Below are 26,305 nucleotides of genomic sequence, written 5' to 3'. Positions count from 1 at the left end.
ACATCTCACTGTCCTAGAAATGCCTCGGACATGATGAAAACAAGCCCAGATTCCCCCAGGATGAAATTCCCCTTTGAGCCATAAGCTTAGTGAGTGGTCTGGTTCGTTGAAGATCTGTCTGTTAATAGTTCGCACAACCACAATCACATATTAAGGATGCCATGTTGCTGCCACTGAGCAACCCAAGTGATTGGGTTTTACTGACACTGGTTGAGATTGCCCTGGAGGCGATCCCCTAGGTTCCAATGTGATCTAGAGCAGGGTTTCCCAAACTCGGTTCTGGGGCCCCCCCTGGGTGCACGTTTATTTTTTTGCCCTAGCACTACACAGCTGATTCAAATAACCAACTCATCATCAAGCTTTGATTATTTGAATTAGCTGTGTAGTGCTAGGGGAAAAAACAAAATGTGCACCCAGGGGGGGCCCCAGGACCGAGTTTGAGAAATCCTGATCTAGAGCATCAAAATGCTTTTCCATTCCAAGCCGTAATGGCCAAGCTCTCTATCTGATTGTGGCTCCAGGCACCACACCACCTCATGAGAAAGCCAGCAGAAGGTCAAGGTAATGGGCTGATGTTGAAGTCAATGACAGTGTGACGTCACAGTTATTAACAGGTCTTTCCACCATGGGTCCCGTGGGACCTTTTCATCTGTGTAGTGGGAATGTGAGCTGACGAAGGAGGTTGATGCTGACTGTAATGGATATAGTACTCCCACCCCAACCTTACTTCCATCCAGACAAGGCGTTATCTTGACATCCAGTAAAGACCTGTCCCAGACCTGTCCAAGGCAAGAGAGACATTTGATGAGATCCACTCAGTTCAGATTGTTATGAAGGAGCAGCTCAACTGGTGTCTGCAGTTTCCTTGTACAACAAAACCAACAAAGAAGTACACCTGTAACGCCTCTCCTGCTACTCTTTTACTGGGCACAGACGTCAGTTCAATGTCTATTTTTGATTTACATTTGGTTGAGTTGTTACCTAACGTGAATTCAACGTGTAATCAACAAAACATTTCACCATGTCATTGGATTTAGGTTAAGAGTTGGGTGAAAAAAACACGAGATTCCCTTACGTTGATGAGTTTTTTCAAATCCAATCAATTTTCCACGTTGCTTCAACGTCATCTTATTTAATGTTTTGGTTGAAATGATGTAGAAACAACATTGATTCAACCAGTTTTTTGCCCAGTGGGTTATATCCTGAGTGACCACAAAAGAGCCCTAAACTTGATTCCCCATCTTTTTCTGGGGACGAGCACAATCAAATCCAAGTCAATCCAACAATCTAGCAGGATAAAAAGATAATAAACCTTTTTTTGTGTAGATGCTACATGAAAATCTGTAAAACAACAGAAAATGTTTTCCTTTTCTTGGTTTTCCCGTTAGGTGGTAGGAGGCAGTCATGCGTTAATGATCGCACAGCTACACAGGAGGGAGATAGTTGGTGAGCAATGAGCATAGCTATGTCTACAGATCTATCTTAAAGCACTTCATCAAGTGTTTGTTTGGTTTTTCTCCAGAAATAATGGATACATCACAAAGATTGACTGTATATGATCTAGAAGAAAATAAAGAGTTTGAACCATACTGAAGAACAGGTTTATGACTGTAATTGTACAACGTTACAATGAGCAGATACAACATACTGTAGGCTGGACTATTATCGAACACGCCACAGAAATGTTTACGCCATGTCTTGTTTACAAACCATTGCCTGTGCACACACCCCTGCCCTGCAACCCAAGTTTGATTGAATTTGGGCCAGAGTTAATGGAACTGTGGAAGATAAAACCATCCTCAACAGTTGCGCCAGAATGATACCGTTTTATTACCACCATCACTATCTACTGAATGGGATTGAACGGACGCCAAATACAATCAGAAATTTTTAAAAACATATTTCCTAATGACAGCTTACAGTTTACAGGGTTACATAACATCCTCAGGCGCTGAGTGCTCACGCTCATGTTTATATTCGGTATGAGGATGGAGGCACACACTGGCACTGGCTCAAATGGTGCTCTACTGGTAAAAGTAGTGTACTATATGTGTATTTTCAGAACACAGAGACTGTATCAATGGCGACATATAGACATAATTCACCTCTGGAGAGACTACGATTTAGCAGGGATCCCCTGAAGAGGGGGTGGTGGTGACGTATGGTGGATCCTCTATCCCTAGGGGTATGTGGTGGTGGGTGTTGAAGGCAGATTTAGTGGACAGCCCAGGGATGTTTGAAGTACGAGATGACACTAGATGTGAGCCGAGGCATCGAATCCTCCTCAGCAATTCCTCTTCAGTGCTCAGAATACTGATCGCAGAACCCTGGTTTCCCTGGCAACAAGGCCTCTTCTAATATAGCAACCAGCGTGCTTCAGAATATGTTTTTTTTCCCTTCTAATTCCAACCATCGCTACTGTACTCCTGTCTTTTCAAACAGTTACATGCCTGTGTTGTTGAGAGGGGTCCAGCTGCAGACCTCATCTCTCAGGTCTCTCCCCCTCATCTCTCAGGTCCCTCACCCTCATCGCTCAGGCCCCTCTCATCTCTCAGGCCCCTCCCTCTCATCTCTCAGGATCTCCCCCTCACATAGCAGGCCCCTCCCCCTCATATATCAGGCCCCTCCCCCTAATATCTCAGGCCCATCCCCCTCGTCTCTCAGGACCCTCCCACCTCCCTGGCCCCTCCCCCTCACCTATCAGGCCCCTCCCTCTCATATCAGACCCCTCCCACCTCATATATCAGGCCCCTCCCCCTAATATATCAGGCCCCTCCCTCTCATCTCTCAGGCCCCTCTCATCTCCTGCTTGTGTTTAAGTGACACATTTGATATTTTGGATTTCCCCTGATTCTCTATGCTATTAAAATGTGGGTCAAAAGGGAAATAAAAGTATTATCAGAGTTTTTCGTTTAGGCTATGCCATCATTGTAGTCTCATGTGTCAAGCCTGGAAGTGACGTTTGTAACTTCTGAGAGGGGCCTGAGAGATGAGGTGGGGCCTGACAGATGAAGTCTGCGGTTAGAGTCTATTGGAGATGTTCACTCCTCCTCCAAGGCATTCCCCTCTGCTTTCAACATGTTTTATGAGCAGCAGAAATCCCTTTCTATCCACCTCTAATCAGTGGGGTTGGCGTGCCGTTGTGTAAAATGTCAAGCAGGCAAGCAACCCAGGACAAAGGAGTAATTGAGGTTAAGTTGGAAAATCACATCGCTGGAACATATTATCTACTAAATTGAAGCCTGAAGCCATGATTATTGTCATTACTGTCATTGTGTTCCCCGTCAGTGCACCAAATGCCATCACTCACTTCCTGGGGCCAGTCATTCCATGGGGACAACGGTAAACGATCTTCAGTGTTGAACCTTTGCACAGAGATGTCTTTAGGCTAGCGATTCCTTGCTTGTGGCATTGAAAATGTGAGCACAGAGAAGATCAAACCATTGGAAAGGATCCTTTACCATAAATATCCACACAGTGCCATCTGTTGGCTGGCTTCAGCAGTATACTAAACTCCTCAATAAAACATAGGCTTCATCTGTTTCTGATGAGATCGGAGCAGGAAGAATTTGTCATCAATTTATAGGACAAATGTTTAGCATTACATTTGGTTATGTAACCCTATACCTTATAATGCACTACTTTTGACGTCATAGCCTACAGGTTGTGGCAGTGGCAGACGGATGGGGACCAGCCTAGGAGTGCATATCTAGGGACTCCCTGCTATGCTGCCTGGCTAACAGTGTCTGCACCACTAGACACATACACAGATAGATGTCCTCTCCCCCCAAACAGTCAGCCATGAGAGGAGAGAGAGAGGGTGAGTCTGGATGTCCTCTCCCCCCAAACAGTCAGCCAAGAGAGGAGAGAGAGAGGGTGAATCTGCATATTATAGTCTGAGACAACACACAATGGGTCTGAGAGAGAGTTATCTCATCCATTTAATTAATGCTCTCTTTCAAGCCATATTCCAGTCAGAGTCTGAATGTTTTTTTTTCACAGTATCACTTCAAAAGGGACTGGGAAAGAGAATGCAGACACTAAGTGTTGTCTAGACAAACAGTCCCTTAGTTGTCAACTAAAATCCTTAGAGGCGGAGCTCATTTATTAGCAGACAACTGCAGTAATGGAGTGCTATAGCTGATCTACCCAGCCCCTGACTCTCCAGTCTGAAATGCTTACGGTCATGTCATGTCAATGTGGAGATGGTACAGCATAGCAGACATTACCAACTCAGGTGTTATTCCCATTCTGACAGGCCAATGTATTGGGCCATTATATACTGAACAAAAATATAAACAGAACATGCATCAATTTCAAAGATTTTACTGAGTTACAGTTCATATAAGCATCTGGTGGTCACAGATACCTTAAAAAAAGGTAGGGGTGTGGATCAGAAAACCAGTCAGTATCTGGTGTGACCACCATTTGCCTCATGCAGCGCGACACATCTCCATCACATAGTGTTGATCAGGCTGTTGATTGTGACCTGTGGAATGTTGTCCCACTCCTCTTCAATGGCTGTGCGAAGTTGCTGTATATTGGCAGGAACCTGAACACGCTGTCATACACGTCGAGCCAGAGCATCCCAAACTTGTCTGGTGAGTATGCAGGCCATTGAAGAACTGGGACATTATCAGCTTCCAGGAATTGTGTGCAGATCCTTGCGACATGAGGCCGTGCATTATCATGCTGAAACAAGAGGTGATGGCGGCGGATGAATGGCAAGACATTGGGTCTCAGGATCTCGTCACAGAATCTCTGTGCATTGAAATTGCCATCGATGAAAATGCAGTTGTGTTTGTTGTCCGTAGCTTATGCCTGCCCATACCATAACCCCACCGCTACCTTGGGGCACTCTATTCACAACGTTGACATCAGCAAACTGCTCTCCCACACGACGCCATACTGCTGCTATCTGCCCGGTACAGTTGAAACTGGATTTAATCTGTGAAGAGCACACTTCTCCAGCGTGCCAGTGGCCATTGAAGGTGAGCATTTGCCCACTGATGTCGGTTACGACACCGAACTGCAGTCAGGTCATGACCCTGGTGAGGATGACGAGCACACAGATGAGCTTCCCTGAGACGGTTTCTGACAGTTTGGGCAGAAATTATTTGGTTGTGCAAACCCACAGTTTCATCAGTTGTCCGGGTGGCTGGTCTCAGATGATTCCGCAGGTGAAGAAGTCAGACGTGGGAGGTCCTGGGCTGGCGTGGTTACACGTGGTCTGCGGTTGTGAGGCCGGTTGGACGTACTACCAAATTATCAACAAAAAAAACGACGTTGGAGGCGGCTTATGAGAAATTAACATTCAATTCTCTGGCAACAGCTCTGGTGGACATTCCTGCAGTCAGCATGCCAATTGCACACTCCCTCAAAACTTGAGACATCTGTGGCATTGTGTTGTGTGGCAAAACTGCACATTTTAGAGTGGCATTTTATTGTCCACCAGTACAAGGTGCACCTGTGTAATGATCATGCTGTTTAATCAGCTTATTGATATGCCACACCTGTCAGGTGGATGGATTATTTTAGCAAAGGAGAAATGCTCACTAACAGGGATGTAAACACATTTGTGCACATCATTTTAGAGAAATACGCTTTTTGAACATATAGAACATTTCTGGGATCTTTTATTCCAGCTCATAAAACATGGGACCAACATTTTAGATGTTGTGTTTATATTTTTGTTCAGTGTATTTTGAATGAGAAGAGATAGAACATACACAGATCCAATGGCTTTGAGTAGGTGCTGGATGTCAAAGTAAATGTTTACTAGCCAGAAAGAAAGACCCTAGGTCTTCATCAGGGTCATCAGATTATGAAAGATGTGTAAAAAGGGAAAAACAACAACCATATCAGTATGAGATGAGAAAAGCAGATAGGTGAGTGGACTGGAAGATGTGTCTTTAGAGGCACACAAGGTGAGTAGGATTTTCAAGTGCCAACCTCCGTAGTCCAGCCAATAAGCTTGTGTGTGCCTCAGAGATTGTCACAGAGTAATGATTAACAATTGGTAAATACAGACACTGTGTGTGCATGTTTGTGTGTCTGTTTGCGTGTGAGGGGTTAACCCTCAGCGATATGACCCTAGCACAGATATGTGCTGGTGATGCTGAGAGGAGAGGCACTCTCCTGGATGCTGTTTCTGCTAATACAGTAAATATGATGGGTAAACCCTCAAGAGGAACACTGGATTGTCACTCTGCAGGGTGTGTTCTACCAAGCCCTGGCTATAGTGGGCATCCCCTGTAAGTATACCTATAGAACTAACTGCTGCTAGGTATCTAATGCTGTCTTATACAGATGGATGAGTACAATAACTAGGGGAGTTGTAGGAAAACGTGTTAATTTGCTCTGCACACATTTATCAGAATATGCATGTTATTTCTTCCACAAATTAACTAGTAAAATCTGATGTATACTGCATTTAAAGGATAATGGATATAATGAGTCTTTCTTTGATGAAATGATATATGGCTATAGTAACATTAAGAGAAGGCTGATATACTGTAAGCTTGGTTTATGCTATGCATGTATGATTATATGCTTCATTTGTTTCCAATGGCGAAACCCTAATAATACCAAAACCTCCTCTAGCCAACATTGTTACCTTCCTCATCTTCTGGCAGAGGAACTGCCTGCTGTCCAAGTCCAGCACCTTCTACCTGATGGTCATCTCTGTAGCTGACACCCTGGTGCTCGTTTTCATTGTGGTGCTGGAGATCAATGTCAAATTTTACCACGATGTACTTATTTAGTCAGAAATAGTATTGCTCTTTTAATTTCTACAGTTCTGTCAGTAACACTTTACATTGGATTTTTGTAGTAACACTGTAATTACTACAGTAACACTTTAAAGTTTGATTTGAGGAGCCGTTCTGGAGCCGTGAGCCCTGGTTTCTTCGTGGCCTACGTCCTACCTTTCCTCATCCAAGAGCTTTGTGCTGCTATCCATCCCCCGCGCCGTCTCCCAGATCATCCTACGTACCACCAATTTCTAAGGCCAGCATCGCAACGACTTCAACCTGCAGATCAACGTGGCGGCTGACATTGGTAGCATGCTGAGCCTCAGTAATGCATCCATCAACATGTACCTGTACGCCTGCACTCAGGCCAAGTTCCGTCAGAAGTTCATAGCCTGTGTCTGACAGGTTTTCTCCCATAGCAAGACTAGCAAAGTCCTGCTCAGAAGTAGACTGGCTATTTGCCATTTATAACACTTTAGCCTTGTCTAGGTCTGGACGAAGCTTGAGGTACTTGGGGGTCAGTGAGTCTGTTTCAAACTTTAGTTTGTCAGAACAGTGGAAAACAAGTTCTCATAACACACATTCATAAATGGTTAGTGTTTCTCCAGACATCTATAATTGACCAGGAACTCTACAAAACAGTTTAATCATCTCACCCGGTTAGTGTTTGTGTATTTTACTCATTTTGTTGCTCTGTAAAAGTAGGATAAGAGCACCCAGTCAATGGTCACAGCAGAATGACATCTGCGATGTTTGCACATGCAGTCAGAATTAATTTCCTAGAATAGGTTTTCAATCACAATACAAACAAAAAGAGAAAGATATACAATTAAGGGAGAGCTCCGTTACTGGCAGTAGCCTTTTTAATTTCCTAAAAAAGGTGCCCGGGATTAACAAATGCTATCTTGATTGTTTTGTCAACAAATATTTTGGAGTGATAGCATTGTCTGCGGTTTGCTTAAGCCTGCTTGATAGAGTTGTTTTGATATTAAATGAGCTACATTATTGAGGGTCATTTGTTATGGATACTGCTGTAATGGTGTCCTCACATTCTTTACCCACATGCAAAAGGCATTTAAAACATGTTAGCTACTGTTTCAAATATATAGTATTAAATGTCAGGTCGCAGTTGTAAATGAGAACTTGTTCTCAACTGGTTTACCTGGTTAAATAAAGGTGAAATAAAAAATATAAAAAATGTACTTATATTTCTTTTTCATATGGGCTATAATCATTTTTTCCTTTAAACCACAAAATTTGGATGGATATAAAATACATTTGACATTTAAATGGATTAGTAAATATATTTATTTAATCTGACAATGTTGTCTAATGCAGTGTAAACTTGATGGAACCAGTGACTCCATTACAGAAGTATGTGATTGTAGGTTTTGTTGCAACGTTCCAAATCTTGACCACTGTATTTTCACAATATTGACGTCTTCTTAACATGCCAATATATGACAGGCTTACTGCTTAGCTACAGATTTAGTGGTGTAATAACACTTACAAAACCAGCACTTCTAACAGCTCAGACTTTGTCAGAGACAAGTTACTGCATTCTGTCTGTCACTATGGAATTGTTTGTGGACACTGACATTTGGGTCATTCAGATAAAAACCTCTTCAAAGCAGACGTCATATACTGTATTTAGGGAAAAATCTCATCGCTTCTTATCAGTATAATTTTACTTTTTTAAGGCAAATAATTAATAGAGATCCTAAATAAATCTAAAAAATAATACCAACCCATTCCTTACCAAAATATTTTATGTACAATAATACGGCCTATTTATTTAAAGTTTCCCTGATTTTGAGGCTACAGAGAGAACAATGTTAGCCTGGATGCAAGACTGAGAGACTTGCTTCACTTTCTCAACCTGGTAACTCTGGTATAGAAACTGTTTGGCATTGTATTATTAATGAGGGCTGTTTCTATGGAACACAGTGCGGGCATATTTTAATGATTGGGTCACCTTTTCAACAGTAACAGTGGGATTCGACCATTTCTCCGCTATGGAATCCGGTTTCCGAGCTGGTCATGGGTGCACTTCAGCCACGCTCAAGGTCCTAAACGATATTATAACCGTGATCAATAATAGACAGTACTGTGCAGCCGTCTTCATCGACCTGGCCAAGGCTTTCGACTCTGTCAACCATCGCATTCTTATTGGCAGACTAAATAGCCTTGGTTTCTCAAATGACTGCCTCGCCTGGTTCACCAACTACTTCTCAGATAGAGTTCAATGTGTCAAATCGGAGGGCCTGTTGTCTGGACCTATGGCAGTCTCTATGGGGGTGCCACAGGGTTAAATTCTTGGGCCGACTCTTTTCTCCGTGTATATCAATGATGTCGCTCTTGCTGCTGGTGACTCTCAGATCCACCTCTACGCAGACAACACCATTTTGTATACATCTGGCCATTCATTGGACACTGTGTTAACAAACCTCCAAACGAGCTTCAATGCCATACAACACTCCTTCAGTAGCCTCCAACTGCTCTTAAACACTAGTAAAACTAAATGCATGCTCTTCAATCGATGTCACGATCGTTCAAGGAAGTGACGGACCAAGGCGCAGTGTGATATGCGTACATTCTTTATTTCTAGTACACACACGAACAAAAACAACAAAACAAACGATACGTGAAGTCCTGGGTTGAACACAAACCTTCCGGAACAAGATCCCACAAAACAAAAGTGCCAACAGGCTGCCTAAGTATGGTTCCCAATCAGAGACAACGAGAATCAGCTGCCTCTGATTGGGAACCACCCTGGCCAACATGGAAAACACGAACTAGAACACAACATAGAAAATAACTAAACATAGGAACTAACACCCTGGCTCAACATTAAAGAGTCCCCTGAGCCAGGGCGTGACAGTACCCCTCCCAAAGGCGCGGACTGCGACCGCGCCAACCAAACACCACAGGGGAGGGGCCGGGTGGGCATACCGTCTCGGAGGCGGATCCGGCTTCGGGCGTGACCACCACTCTCTCGCTACCCCCCCGTAGCGCCCCTGGTCTGGTCCCGCTGGCCGGAGCTGGACTGGACACCGGTGGAGCGGATTGCTCAGGCTCCGGTGTGGAGCAGCTGACCGGTGCCTGACCAGGCACCGGTGGAACAGGCACGGGCTGTGCCGGACTGACGACGCGCACCACTGGCTTGGTGCGGGGAGCAGGACCAGGCCGGACCGGGCTGGCGACGCGCACCACTGGCTTGGTGCGGGGAGCAGGAACGGGCCGGACCGGGCTGACGACGCGCACCACTGGCTTGGTGCGGGGAGCAGGAACAGGCCGGACCGGGCTGGCGACGCGCACCACTGGCTTGGTGCGGGGAGCAGGAACGGGCTGGACCGGGCTGACGACGCGCACCCCTTGCTTGGTGCGAGGAGCAGGAACGGGCCGGACCGGGCTGACGACGCGCACCACAGGCTTGGTGCGGGGAGCAGGAACAGGCCGGACCGGGCTGGCGACACGCACCACTGGCTTGGTGCGGGGAGCAGGAACAGGCCGGACCGGGCTGGCGACGCGCACCACTGGCTTGGTGCGGGGAGCAGGAACGGGCTGGACCGGGCTGACGACGCGCACCACTGGCTTGGTGCGGGGAGCAGGAACGTGCCGGACCGGGCTGGCGACACGCACCACAGGCTTGGTGCGGGGAGCAGGAACAGGCCGGACCGGGCTGACGACGCGCACCACTGGCTTGGTGCGGGGAGCAGGAACAGGCCGGACCGGGCTGACGACGCGCACCACTGGCTTGGTGCAGGGAGCAGGAACAGGCCGGACCGGGCTGTGGAGACGGACTGGAGGTCTGGAGCGAAGAGCTGACAAAACCCGTCCTGGCTGAATGCCTATTACTACACACTCTGTGTGAGGCATCAGCACAGGACGTACAGGGCTGTGCACTCGTACTGGCACTACAGCACGTGGCACTGGCGCAGGATATCCGGGACCGAGGAGGGGTACTGGAGGCCACGAGCGTTGAGCCGGCACACTCCGTCCTGGCTGCATGCCCACCTTAGCACGATACGTGCGTGGTGCTAGCACAGGACGTACAGGACTGTGCCGGACAACTCGCGGCACAGTACGCAGCTCCGCATACCTCAGAACCTGCCCAGTCTCACGCTGCCTAGCCTGAGTACGGGGAGTTGGCTCTGCTCTACCGCTAGGCTCTGCCAACCTCCCTTCCAGCCCCCCAAACCTGGTGGCCTCCTCTCCTAATCCGCCGATACGTCCTGTAGCTGCCTCCAGCATCCCCGTCGTCCATGCCGTGTGCCCCCCCCCCAAAAAATGTATTGGGGTTGCCTCTTGCGTGTCTGACGACGACCCGGTTGGCGCCGCTTCTCCTCTCCTGCCTGGGCATCCTCCCTCATCGCCCTCCGGTAGCGGACGGCCTCCTCCTCCGTGATCTTCCCCCAACCGAGGAGGACATCCACTAGAGTAACCTCCTGTTCCTTACCCGACGTTTGTTCCAGAACACGCTGCTTGGTCCTGTTTTGGTGGGATCTTCTGTCACGATCGTTCAAGGAAGTGACGGACCAAGGCGCAGCGTGATATGCGTACATTCTTTATTTCTAGTACACACACGAACAAAAACAACAAAACAAACGATACGTGAAGTCCTGGGTTGAACACAAACCTTCCGGAACAAGATCCCACAAAACAAAAGTGCCAACAGGCTGCCTAAGTATGGTTCCCAATCAGAGACAACGAGAATCAGCTGCCTCTGATTGGGAACCACCCTGGCCAACATAGAAAACACGAACTAGAACACAACATAGAAAATAACTAAACATAGGAACTAACACCCTGGCTCAACATTAAAGAGTCCCCAGAGCCAGGGCGTGACAATCGAACGCTGCTGGCATCCGCCCACCCGACTAGAATCACTACTCTCGACGGGTCTGACCTAGAGTATGTGGACAACTATAAATACCTAGGTGTCTGGTTAGACTGTAAACTCTCCTTCCAGACTCACATTAAGAATCTCCAATCCAAAGTTAAATCCAGAATCGGCTTCCTATTTCGCAACAAAGCCTCCTTCACTCATGCTGCCAAACATGCCCTCGTAAAACTGACTATCCTACCGATCCTTGACTTCAGTGATGTCATTTACAAAATAGCCTCCAACACTCTACTCAGCAAATTGGATGTAGTCTATCACAGTGCCATCCGTTTTGTCTCCAAAGCCCCATACACTACCCACCACTGTGAACTGTACACTCTTGTTGGCTGGTACTCATTACATGTTCGTCGTCAAACCCACTGGCTCCAGGCCATCTATAAATCACTGCTAGGCAAATCCCCGCCTTATCTTAGCTCATTGGTCACCATAGCAACACCCACCCGTAGTATGCGCTCCAGCAGGTATATCTCACTGGTCATCCCCAAAGCCAACACCTCCTTTGGCCGCCATTCCTTCCAGTTCTCTGCTGCCAATGACTGGAACGAATTGCAAAAATCTCTGAAGCTGGAGACTCTTATCTCCCTCACTAACTTTAAGCATCAGTTGTCAGAGCACCTTACCGATCACTGCACCAGTACACAGCCCATCTGAAATTAGCCCACCCAACTACCTCATCCCTATATTGTTATTTATTTTGCTCATTTGCACCCCAGTATCTCTATTTGCACATAATCTCTTGCACATCTATCATTCCAGTGTTAATACTAATTGTAATTATTTTGCACTATAGCCTATTTATTGCCTTACCTCCATAACTTGCTACATTTGCACACACTGTATATATATTTTCTGTTGTATTTTTTGACTTTATGTTTTGTTTTACCCCATATGTAACTCTGTGTTGTTGTTTTTATCGCACTGCTTTGCTTTATCTTGGCCAGGTCGCAGTTGTAAATGAGAACTTGTTCTCAACTGGCTTACCTGGTTAAATAAAGGTGAAATAAAAAAAATAAAAAATGTCAGGTATTGCTAACCCCACTCAGACTCAGAGGATGATGATTGGACAGGTCATATTCTAATTGAGTGGCATATTCTAACTGAACTGACATCTCAGGCTGGCATCTAGGCTAGCACAATGTAACATTAATGATAACATCAATTTAGCTAATCCTGGAGTAAACTTGTTTTCACAGCTATACATACTTGTTGATGAAATGTTGAGGTTTTACTATTTCTTCTTTCCAGGATTCTGAACTTTGTCTAGTCCCTGGATGTACTTGCGGGGAATTTGGTACTTATCTACAAAATAAAGTGGGAAGAAGCCTTAGAAATTATGCACATAAACACCTGTTAAATAAATAGTCGGTATGAAGACAGCCTTGTCATGGGGTTACCAAAAGGAAATGTTTGCGAACCTAGCAGCAGTTTGCCGACTTGCTGGACCTGGTTTCCTTGTATCTGGACCAGGACTCGGTCCTTGGAGCCAGGGACGGCGTTCAGGGCTGAGCTGGCCTGGACTCTGTGCTGCAGGGCGACTGACACTGCCGTGGGGTCCAGACCATACACCTCCAGGTTCTTTATCATGATCACCTCCAGAGAAGGGAGGAACGGCGGGATGGACGGATATTTTATTAATCACAAAGATTGAGGAGTGCTGCTTTAAAACATGAAAGATTGTAAAGATGTTGCCATGGCTGTACCTTCTGGTTGGAGCCCCTGGAGGCCTCAGAGATGTCTATGGGCTCAATGTGGCCCTTCTTTACTATGGGTGGCTGGCCAGGGAAGACCAGCTGGTGGCATTGCTGTATTTTGTCTAGCGTCCTGTGGACACAAGATGGCGATGTTTAGTCATAATCCAAGGCCAGTAATGCATCATGACTTTACATTATACATTTTAGTCATTTAGCAGACGCTCTTATCCAGTAGTGAGTGCATACACTTTTCATGCTTTATCGTAGTGGTCACCTGTTGGACAGTGTTTCACTACCCATAGCTGTTTACCTGCTGAAGAGGTCGTCCCACTTTAGTGCTCCCATCTCCTGGTCCTCTGACTTCTCAAGTAGGCAGTCACATAGGATCGGATTAATGATGACATAAGAATGTGTTAATATAGGATTGTTGACAGCTCCCATCTTAAACAGATATTTTCTTGGGGCATGATATTTGCGCTGGCAGTGCATCTCCCAAACAACTTGATATTGTACGTCTTAAATCATCACTTAAAGTCTTGAGTGAAAGCTTTGAAGTCCATGCAATCATCTCACCTTTTGTTATTCTCCTCCACCAGCTCATTCCTCTTCACATAATCTGTGATGATTGTTCTCACTTCTGCTGGTTGGAGTACTGTTCCTTTCCTTTGAGAGAGAGCACTGACATGTCAGTACAACAAAAAAACAAAAAATAATTAACACATAAAAAAGACTACATACACACAGGCATGTACCCAGACTCACCTCTTCTTGGCATCTTCAAACAGAAGCTCCAGACAAGAGGACACCCTGTAGAGGGTAGTGATCTCAGGCGGATGGTAGAGCTTCTCCCCCTTCCCTCCTCCCACCTCCACTGGGGCCTCCTCTGTCCCAGGATCCTCTGGGGTGCGGAAAGAGCGCAGTCTAGAGGCAGCAGAGGAGTAGTAAAACACTCTTCACTGCTTCTAGCCTCAAGTTCCCTTGATAAATGTCATGAGTGGAGGAGGCTATACTCACTCTGGGTTCTTCCAGTCCACCTCTATGATGCCCTCCACCCCTTTACCCAGCTCCTTCACTCTCACCAGGCTGTGCTGCTGCTGCATGCTCTGAAGGAACTTGGATAACTGGGGACAAAACATTAGACTTAGGATTTAAGGGATAATTCAGTGATCATTGATGAAGAGTCAAGCTGAATTGTGTGGGTTTTGCCATCAACTTTCCAAGATTCAAGTTTATTAGAAACATAATTGCATACGTTCTTTACAAGTCAAGTCAAGGACCACTCTTATTCTAAGAGTTACCTTTGTATAGCTTGATTTCTTGATGTCAAGTTGCTTTCCACTTGGACTGTAAAACAACAATTCCTATGAGTGTTCAGTTCAAGGCTACCTCTCTTTAGCAGAATCCTAACTTGAGGTAGGCTACAACTTTTGCAGGTATGCACTGATGTCAGGGGAAAATGTGTGCAAAAAACATGTAATGCAACTCTCAATGTCCCCGGGTAGTGTTTACCAGCAGGAGAACATGTGGATGCACAGAAAGGTAGTGGTCAGCAGGGGGAGCTCGGACTTTGCTCTTGAGCGCGTGGAGGAAACACTACCTCAGCAGGGCATCCATCTGCTCTGTAAGGACAGACAGACAGCCAGACAGACAGACATTGAGTACTGTGCTGTATGAAGAAGATGTCTAACAAGAAGGTGTTTTGTTCGTCAATACATGGCTATTTATGCAATAAGATACTTTGTCAAAGAAAGACACACATCAAACATGTTTGCCATCAAGGACAACGTCATTTCTTTGGGAAAAGTAGCTAACATAACACTAGAGCAAAGAATACTCTTCTCAATTAGACCCAAACACACGGACACATACCACTGCCAAAATAAAGAAAAGACTTGAGAAAATGAGGGATACAAAGTATATTAAAAGCAGGTGCTTCCACACAAGTGTGGTTCCTGAGTTAATTAAGCAATTAACATCCCATCATGCTTAGGGTAATGTATAAAAATGCCCAGTTGCCCAATATTTTGGCTACCATGGCTAGAAGAAGATATATCAGTGACTTTCAAAGAGGGGTCTCAAAATAATCAGAACTGAACACTTATGGGAGATACTGTACTAGAGAGGTGCCTGAGACAGCATTTTCCACCACCATCAATAAAACACCAAATGAACGAATTTCTCGTGGAAGAATGTTGTCGCATCCCTCCAATAGAGTTCCAGACACTTGTAGAATCTATGCCAAGGCGCATTGAAGCTGTTCTGGTGGCTCGTGGTGGCCCAACACCGTATTAAGACACTTTATGTTGGTGTTTCCTTTAATTTGGCAGTTACAGCGCATTCAGAAAGTATTCAGACCCCTTGACTTTTTCCACATTTTGTTACGTTACAGACTTATTCTAAAATGGATCAAATTGTTTTTCCCCCCTCATCAATCTACACACAATACCCGATAATGACCAAGCAAAAACAGGTTTTTAGAAATGTTTGCAAATGTTTAAAAAATAAAAAACCAAAATATCATATTTACATAAGTGTTCAGACCCTTTACTCAGTACTTTGTTGAAGCACCTTTCGCAGCGATTACAGCCTCAAGTCTTCTTGGGTATGACACTACATGCTTGGCACGCCTGTCTTTGGGAAGTTTCTCCCATTCTTCTCTGCAGATCGTCTCAAACTGTCAGGTTGAATGGAGAGTGTTTCCGCACAGCTATTTTCAGGACTCTCCAGAGATCGGGTTCAAGTCCGGGCTCTGGCTGGGCCACTCAAGGACATTCAGAGACTTGTAGAAACATCTCAAGGATGATCAATGGAATTAGGATGGACCTGAGCTCAATTTCGAGCCTCATAGCAAAGGGTCTGAATACTTATGTAAATAAGGTTTTTCTTTTTTTCTTTTTTTTTTCTTTGCAAAATAATCTACAAACCTGTTTTCGCATTGTCATTATGGCGTATTGTGTGAAAATTGATGAGGAAAATGTTTTATTTAATCGATTTTAGATTAAGGTTGTAACGTAACAAAATGTGGAAAAACTCATAACCTGCAGTCCCCATGGTTATATCCGCAGGGTCATTAAATATTGTGTAGATGAAGGGCGGGTGGGTGGCGGGCAGGTTGAATAAAGAGCAAACAATACCTTCTTGTGCAATTTATATATATAGGCTACATTTAGGTTTTTCTTTCATTCTTTTAGGTTATCTGGTATTAGTGCGTAAGCCTAAACTTTTAGGGCTTAACTGTACATGCGGCAAATAGCTTACATGCCAAATGCTTTTGGGAACGGGCAGAAAAAGTTAACGTCAATCCACGGAAGCAAAAAGGATAATGTCAGAGTTTAATTCATTAAGAGAAACACTGCGAATTGGAGAGTTGAAAATAAAGAGAAGGGGGGGCCAGAAAAGTCATGTTTGGGAAAGATTTGGTGAAGTGGTAAAAGAGGATGATAGCAGTGCCGGCTATGTTATGTGTGAGGATTGTGAGGCGCTATAGCCTACAAATTCGACAGTGACAAGACGGGGACTTCAAATAGGCCTATGGCACGTCAAGGGAACTGTAGCCTACTGTTCAGATGGGTTAAATGGAAACTGAAATCTGCACACTGACTGTACAGTGAGGGAAAAAAGTATTTGATCCCCTGCTGATTTTGTACGTTTGCCCACTGACAAAGAAATGATCAGTCTATAATTTTAATGGGAGGTTTATTTGCTTCTGTGGACAGGTGTCTTTTATACAGGTAACACGCTGAGATTAGGAGCACTCCCTTTAAGAGTGTGCTCCTAATCTCAGCTCGTTACCTGTATAAAAGACACCTGAGAGACAGAAATCTTTCTGATTGAGAGGGGGTCAAATACTTATTTCCCTCATTAAAATGCAAATCAATTGATAACATTTTTGACATGCGTTTTTCTGGATTTTTTTGTTGTTATTCTGTCTCTCACTGTTCAAATAAACCTACCATTTCCAAGATTCAAGTTTATTAGAAACATAATCGCCTACAAATTCGGGGGACTTCAAATAGGCCTATGGCACGTCAAGGGAACTGTAGCATACTGTTCAGATGGGTTAAATGGAAACTGAGATCTGCACACTGACTGTGAGGGAAAAAAGTATTTGATCCCCTGCTGATTTGTACGTTTGCCCACTGACAAAGAAATTATCAGTCTATAATTTTAATGGTAGGATTATTTGAACAGTGAGAGACAGAATAACAACAAAAAAATCCAGAAAAACGCATGTCAAAAATGTTATCAATTGATTTGCATTTTAATTACATTTACATTTACGTCATTTAGCAGACGCTCTTATCCAGAGTGACTTTCAAATTGGGAAATAAGTATTTGACCCCTCTGCAAAACATGACTTAGTATTTGGTGACAAAACCCTTGTTGGCAATCACAGAAGTCAGACGTGTCTTGTAGTTGGCCACCAGGTTTGCACACCTCATCTAGTATAGAAGTAATCCTTCTACCCCCCCTACCCCACCCCACCATAAAAAAAAAAATAAAAAAAAAGATTTTATATATATATAGAGACAAACAACAAAAAAGTAGAAAATATAAATAGAATAAAAAAATACAATAAAAAAATGTTTTTGTAAAGTGGTTGTCCCACTGGCTATCATAAGGTGAATGCACCAATTTGTAAGTCGCTCTGGATAAGAGCGTCTGCTAAATGACGTAAATGTAAATGTAATGTAAAATCACAGGAGGGATTTTGTCCCACTCCTCTTTGCAGATCTTCTCCAAGTCATTAAGGTTTCGAGGCTGACGTTTGGCAACCAGAACCTTCAGCTCCCTCCACAGATTTTCTATGGGATTAAGGTCTGGAGACTGGCTAGGCCACTCCAGGACCTTAATGTGCTTCTTCTTGAGCCACTCCTTTGTTGCCTTGGCCGTGTGTTTTGGGTCATTGTCATGCTGGAATAACCATCCAAAACACATTTTCAATGCCCTGGCTGAGGGAAGGAGGTTCTCACCCAAGATTTGACGGTACATGGCCCCGTCCATCGTCCCTTTGATGCGGTGAAGTTGTCCTGTCCCCTTAGCAGAGAAACACCCCCAAAGCATAATGTTTCGACCTCCATGTTTGACGGTGTGGATGGTGTTCTTGGGGTCATAGCCAGCATTCCTCCTCCTCCAAACACGGCGAGTTGAGTTGATGCCAAAGAGCTCCATTTTGGTCTCATCTGACCACAACACTTTCACCCAGTTCTCCTCTGAATCATTGAGATGTTCATTGGCAAACTTCAGACGAGCATGTATATGTGCTTTCTTGAGCAGGGGGACCTTGCGGGCGCTGCAGGATTTCAGTCCTTCACGGCGTAGTGCAGGGTTCTTCAATTCCGGTCCTGGAGGGCCGAAACACTTCTGTTTTTTATTTCTACCTGGTAGTTAATTGCACTCACCTGGTGTCCCAGGTCTGAATTAGCCCCTGATTAGAAGGAGAGGATGAAAAACAGAGGTGTTTCGGCCCTCCAGGACCGGAATTGAAGAACCCTGGCGTAGTGTGTTACCAATTGTTTTCTTGGTGACTATGGTCCCAGCTGCCTTGAGATCATTGACAAGATCCTCCCGTGTAGTTCTGGGCTGATTCCTCACCGTTCTCATGATCATTGCAACTCCACGAGGTGAGACTTGCATGGAGCCCCAGGCCGAGGGAGATTGACAGTTTTTTTTGTGTTTCTTCCATTTCCGAATAATCGCACCAACTGTTGTCACCTTCTCACCAAGCTGCTTGGCGATGGTCTTGTAGCCCATTCCAGCCTTGTGTAGGTCTACAATCTTGTCCCTGACATCCTTGGAGAGCTCTTTGGTCTGGGCCATGGTGGAGAGTTTGGAATCTAATTGATTGCTTCTGTGGACAGGTGTCTTTTATACAGGTAACAAGCTGAGATTAGGAGCACTCCCTTTAAGAATGTGCTCCTAATCTCAGCTCATTACCTGTATAAAAGACACCTGGGAGCCAGAAATCTTTCTGATTGAGAGGGGGTCAAATACTTATTTCCCTCATTAAAATGCAAATCAATTTATAACATTTTTGACATGCGTTTTTCAGGATTTTTTTGTTGTTATTCTGTCTCTCACTGTTCAAATAAACCTACCATTAAAATTATACTGATCATTTCTTTGTCAGTGGGCAAACATACAAAATCAGCAGGGTATCAAATACTTTTTTCCCTCACTGTAGGTCTATAACCTCTCACATAGCCTTAATATTAACTCTTTCAAATGTAGGCTTCATTTTGACTCGGGAACAGGAGTGGAGAAATATGATTTATTTCTTTCAGCGTCTTGAGAGAATGTGAATGTGCAGTTAGATACCGTCTGTAGGGATGCTATCTTTATCAGCATCATAAAAGCTGATAGTATTTGAACCACATCAAATATGCATCAAAGCCGAACTGGGTTTATTTAGTCTTCTAGATCAACATTTAATGACAGAAGAGAAGCTGCATGTATCTAATTATAGACAAGTTGACTAACAAATAGCCTACCAAAATGTTGGAAATTATAAGCAGAAACATATCTAAATCGGGCAAAACTGTCTCTGACTGTAGCCTAAAGCTCATTTTCTATATTAGCAGGTTAGGGTCGGGTACAGATTTTCACATTCAGTGGGGGAAAAAGTATTTAGTCAGCCACCAATGGTGCAAGTTCTCCCACTTAAAAAGATGAGAGAGGCCTGTAATTTTCATCATAGGTACACGTCAACTATGACAGACAAAATGAGAAAAAAAATGCCAAAAAATCACATTGTAGGATTTTTAATGAATTTATTTGCAAATTATGGTGGAAAATAAGTATTTGGTCAATAACAAAAGTTTCTCAATACTTTGTTATATACCCTTTGTTGGCAATGACACAGGTCAAACGTTTTCTGTAAGTCTTCACAAGGTTTTCACACACTGTTGCTGGTATTTTGGCCCATTCCTCCATTCAGATCTCCTCTAGAGCAGTGATGTTTTGGGGCTGTCGCTGGGCAACACAGACTTTCAACTCCCTCCAAAGATTTTCTATGGGGTTGAGATCTGGAGACTGGCTAGGCCACTCCAGGACCTTGAAATGCTTCTTACGAAGCCACTCCTTCGTTGCCCGGGCGGTGTGTTTGGGATCATTGTCATGCTGAAAGACCCAGCCAAGCTGCTTACCTATTGCAGATTCAGTCTTCCCAGCCTAGTGCAGGTCTACAATTTTGTTTCTGGTGTCCTTTGACAGCTCTTTGGTTTTGGCCATAGTGGAGTTTGGAGTGTGACTGTTTGAGGTTGTGGACAGGTGTCTTTTATACTGATAACAAGTTCAAACAGGTGCCATTAATACAGGTAACGAGTGGAGGACAGAGGAGCCTCTTAAAGAAGAAGTTACAGGTCTGTGAGAGCCAGAAATCTTGCTTGTTTGTAGGTGACCAAATACTTATTTTCCACCATAATTTGCAAATAAATTCATTAAAAATCCTAGGGATGGGTTATTAGCAATTGCGGGCAGGTGCGGGTGAACAAACATCTGACACCATTACCTTGTGGGCTTCTCGGGTCCTCTGGGTCTTCCTTTCCTTCCTCTTTTTCTCCTGCTCCCCCTCCTCTTCCTCCCCGTCAGACAGGCTGAGCTTCTGGACACCAGCATCAGAGTTGGGACACGGTTCTTCACCCTCCTCAGTGGTCTGTTCATCACCCTCCTCTTCCTCTCCATACACTGCCTCGACTCCCTCAGTGTCCACATCAGGAATGGAGGGAGGACCAGCCTTGTCTCCAAATGCCCTAATGATAGTAGATTGACATGGGAATGTTGTGTCAGGGTTATACGTATTGACACTAACCATGCTGCAGTGTGTGTGTGTGGAGTTTGACTGGCTAATCTGCGCTCACCACAGGCTGTCCATGTAGGTATGGAGGACTGACACCCCTCTGCCCTTCATGCCCAGGCCCCGCATCTCTGCACTGGACATGGTGGCGGTGCCCACTGCCACGGGAGCCCTGGGAACAAACAACCACAACGTTGTGAGCAAGAATATGAAGCCTGCCATTGTCAAGGTATTTACAGTAAGTCACTGTGTTCATTATAGACAGCGGTAATAGCCAATCATGACTTGAGACATGTTGACTGTAACACTACCTGTGGGATAGACACATTTCTCCAGCTCAAAGAACACTGGGTTCTTATGAAGCAGGTAGAGGGTGACTGCATCTCCCTTGTTGGCATTGATCTTCACTACATTGAACTCCTCTTTGTTTGGGACCAACTCGGACAGTTCCTCCGCAGACAGAGAGGGAAAGGCTGTGGATTTGTCAGCTTTCAGCTTCATCCTAAGGTGGGTAGAGAGGCGATATGAAATATTGTTGTAATCTATGTGAAAAGGTTTTCCGGAAATGTAGTGATGCTGTCATTCCACAAAAAGCCTAAGTTAATTATAAGCATCATGTACATATTTAGTTGTTTGTGAGTGTGACTCTAGAAAATGGAACAGGGGTCATTCCATTTGATTTCAATCACTTTTTGACCTCACCCTTTAGATTTGAATGAAACTTTCCATACATATTTGCCCATGTTAGAAGTGGTCAGAAAGTGCCTTTTTGGACCTGAATGCAAAAACATTCAGGAGATATAGGTGCTGAAAGTTGACCCATTTTGCACACCCCACCCTACCATGAGACATCCATGTCTTCATCACTGGACGTCCAACCATCTTTGTTGTACCATTTGATTCCCATTTTAATACATTTATCAGCCAAAACATGACATCCACCCTGTGTTCAAAAGCACGCTGTCTCAATCATAAAGACAGATAGAGGCCACTAGTGGCAAAAAGGCTTGCTTTAGCATGGGCAGCGCCATTGAGGGCTTCCACCATTTTAATGTAGTCAACTGGGTGTGACTTCCAACTTCATTGGCTGATCTCTCCTGGTGACCCTGTTGGAGTCATGTCCAACCGGGTCATCAGGAGTGATCATCCAATCATGAAGAAGAAAATTGACTACTTCAAAATGGAGATAGCCTCAATGGCACTGCTCATGCTGTCACAGATGCTATAATGGCAAAGATGAGTCCTCTATCTATCTCTATGGTCTCAACCGAATGCAGCCACAACTCAAAAACCTTGGATGATGTAAAATAGGGTCTAATGCCATGTTCAAAACAAATGGGAGCTCGGAACTTGGAAATCTCGGACTTCCGAGCGTTAAAAACTGGGAGAAAAAAAAGAAATCAGACTGGGAAAAATCGATTTAAACAGTCATCCAACTCGGGAACTCCGGCCTCTTTCTAGAGCTCCTACTTTCTGACCTGAAGATCACTGACGTCATGATTTGACCTTGTATTTCCCAGTTGTTTTGAACTCGGCATAAACTACAACATATGCGAAAAATGAAAATAATCTGAGTTTATGCAGTTTAATTTATAAATGAAGTTAAAGATTTTTATTTTTATTTTAAAGAAATGATCAAATTGTGACAACCCTCTTGTAAGCTTTTAAATTATATCAAACTCAACCGTTAATCTTTTCCAGTGATGAAGACATGGATGTCTCATGGTATGGTGGGGTATGCAAAATGGGTCAACTTTGGGCACCTCCATCTCCTGAATGTTTTGGGATTCAGGTCCAAAGAGTCACTTTCTGACCACTTCTACCAAGGACAAATATGGGAGGTTTTGTTCAAATTAAAAAGGGGTACGGTCAAAAACTGATTGAAATCAAATGCAACGACCCACAGTTCTCATAGTCAGAATCTAGCATAGACGACATGCCATAACTTTCCCAGACTCCTGAATCCTCTCCCTATGGCTGTGTCTGGGTACCTTTCTAACTAGCAAAGAGGCTGGATGCCTGTAGCTGGCATATGGAGCGATAGCCGACTAAACTCAACGATGGAGTTGAGCGGCGACTAGAAAAATGTCGTGTGTGTAATTACTGCCTATCCTTTGGATGCTGAAATCAGTCGTTAAAAAATAAGAAAAACGTCGGAGCTCCAGTCGGCCACCACGCTAGTCGTCGTCGCTCAACTCCATCGTAAATCGTTGAGTTTAGTTGTCTAATGTGGAGCAAGTAACTCCTCAACTGTCGGAGCATTTAATCACTGTGTTGGACTTGATACGGAACCCTTTCGCAAACATATTGAAAACGACACCGTCGTTAATTCAAGCTCTTACTCCTAAGATTTATTCAATTATATTTAGTAGTTAAGTTTAAACCCACATTTCGCAAATAAAAAAAAAAACATTCAGCAATGGAAATGGACAGCAGCACGGACATTTTGGTGCGTCACAAAATACGTCCGGAAGGATTCTGCCAATAGCCGCAGATTTGTTCCTATGAGATACTTTAAAGGCCCAGTGCAGTCCAAAACGTGATTTTACTTTGTTTTATATATATCCACACTATGAGGTTGAAATAACATGGTGAAAATTATGAAAATGCACTTTTAGAGTAAGAGCTGTTTGAAAAGACCACCTGATATTTCAGCTTGTTTGCCCTCTCACACCACTCCCAGACAGTTCTAGCAAAATCTTGCTTGAGAAATTGCATTTAGCTAAGAAGCTATTTTTGTATATTTTTTTATTAATTTATTGTTACCCATAAGAAATTATTTGATATTGAGATAAAAACGGCTGCATTGGACCTTTTTGCCCAATGTCCACCAGAAGCAGATGTGTTTTGTTTTGCCAGCTGTTTAGTCCGCATTTTCTGTACTTGAGGCACGTGCTTTGCTTTTCAACTTGCTAAAAGATAGCTAGCTACCACCGCAAGGTAAAGCAATGCAGGAGTTGTAAATATTGAACGCATGTGGTACAGAGAATGCACCGCAGCCTAGTGCGGCACCCCCGCCTGAACAGAAAGAGCTTGATGCATCTGGTGGATATGAGGCGTTAAAGGCCCTTTAAACTGAATTTTGACTGCACTGGGCCTTTAAATGATCAAATCTGTGGGAAGATCTCAATTGTATACACCTCACATCCTCTCTTCTTGTCTCCTTCTCAAAACCCATTCGAGGAGACGATCAGAGGGGCGGGACCTCTGGCTTTCTTATCCAATGAGTTTTGAGAAGGATACGAGGAGAGAGGACCCAAGGAGAATACAATTGAGATTTTTCCCGGTGATTCGAGCCTCGAGCTAGCTAAACGTGTGAGGTCATCATGACATGTTGGTAGGTTTGTGATGCTCGTCGTTTGGTGCGACGCAAACAGGGTGGCGAGAGTGGGGAAACAGAAGAGTCATTGTCTGTTCTTTTGAGTTTTGAAGTTGAGTCTTTGCCCGACAAAGTGAAGTTAGGATATATACAGTTGAAGTCGGAAGTTTACATTCACTTAGGTTGGAGTCATTAAAACTCGTTTTTCAACCACTCCACAAATTTCTTGTTAACAAACTATAGTTTTGGCAAGTCGGTTAGGACATCTACTTTGTGCATGACACAAGTAATTTTTCCAACAATTGTTTACAGACAGATTATTTCACTTATAATTCACTGTATCACAATTCCAGTGGGTCAGAAGTTTAAATACACTAAGTTGACTGTGCCTTTAAACAGCTTGGAAAATTCCAGAAAATGATGTCATGGCTTTAGAAGCTTCTGATAGGCTAATTGACATCATTTGAGTCAATTGGAGGTGTACTTGTGGATGTATTTCAAGGCCTACCTTCAAACACAGTGCCTCTTTGCTTGACATCATGGGAAAATCAAAAGAAATCAGCCAAGACAGTCTGGTTCATCCTTGGGAGCAATTTCCAAACGCCTGAAGGTACCACGTTCATCTGTACAAACAATAGTATGCAAGTATAAACACCATGGGACCACGCAGCCGTCATACCGCTCAGGAAGGAGACACGTTCTGTCTCCTAGAGATGAACGTACTTTGGTGCGAAAAGTGCAAATCAATCCCAGAACAACAGCAAAGGACCTTATGAAGATGCTGAAGGAAACAGGTAAAAAAGTGTCTATATCCACAGTTAAACGAGTCCTATATCGACATAACCTGAAAGGCCGCTCAGCAAGGAAGAAGCCACTGCTCCAAAACCACCATAAAAAAGCCAGACTACGGTTTGCAACTGCACATGGGGACAAAGATCGTACTTTTTGGAGAAATGTCCTATGGTCTGATGAAACAAAAATAGAACTGTTTGGCCATAATGACCATCGTTATGTTTGGAGGAAAAAGGGGGTTGCTTGCAAGCCAAAGAACACCATCCCAACCGTGAAGAACGGGGGTGGCAGCATCATGCTGTGGGGGTGCTTTGCTGCAGGAGGGACTGGTGCACTTCACAAAATAGATGGCATCATGAGGAAGGAAAATTATGTGGATATATTGAAGCAACATCTCAAGACATCAGTCAGGAAGTTACATCTTGGTCGCAAATGGGTCTTCCAAATGAACAATGACCCCAAGCATACTTCCAAAGTTGTGGCAAAATGGCTTAAGGACAACAAAGTCGAGGTATAGGAGTGGCCATCACAAAGCCCTGACCTCAATCCTATAGAAAATGTGTGGGCAGAATTGAAAAAGCGTGTGCGGGCAAGGAGGCCTACAAACCTGACTCAGTTACCTCAGTTCTGTCAGGAGGAATGGGCCTAAATTCACCCAACTTATTGTGGGAAGCTTGTGGAAGGCTACCCGAAACGTTTGACCCAAGTTAAACAATTTAAAGGCAATGCTACCAAATACTAATTGAGTGTATGTAAACTTCTGACCCGCTGGGAATGTGATGAAAGAAATAAAAGCTGAAATAAATAATTATCTTTACTATTATTCTGACATTTCACATTCTTAAAATAAAGTGGTGATCCTAACTGACCTAAGATAGGGAATTTTTACTAGGATTAAATGTCAGGTATTGTGAAAAACTGAGTTTAAATGTATTTGGCTAAGGTGTATGTAAACTTCCGACTTCAACTGTAAGTTATCCTGTACGAGTTTATGTGCCGAATACATTACAGTGTTACAGGTGTCAAACTTATGGGCATGTGGCAGCATTG

General features: G+C 44.2%; 1 pseudogene; it reads right to left on the bottom strand.

The window, feature by feature from the left end:
• Nucleotides 1–11,305: 11,305 nt before the first annotated feature.
• On the bottom strand, nucleotides 11,306–23,450 carry LOC121546434 (annotated as a pseudogene).
• Nucleotides 23,451–26,305: the final 2,855 nt, after the last annotated feature.

The sequence above is a fragment of the Coregonus clupeaformis genome, chromosome 30 (genome assembly GCF_020615455.1).
Source record: "Coregonus clupeaformis isolate EN_2021a chromosome 30, ASM2061545v1, whole genome shotgun sequence".
NCBI lineage: Eukaryota > Metazoa > Chordata > Actinopteri > Salmoniformes > Salmonidae > Coregonus > Coregonus clupeaformis.
Note: the sequence above shows the minus strand (reverse complement) of the source record. Positions and strands in the feature narration are given on the sequence as shown.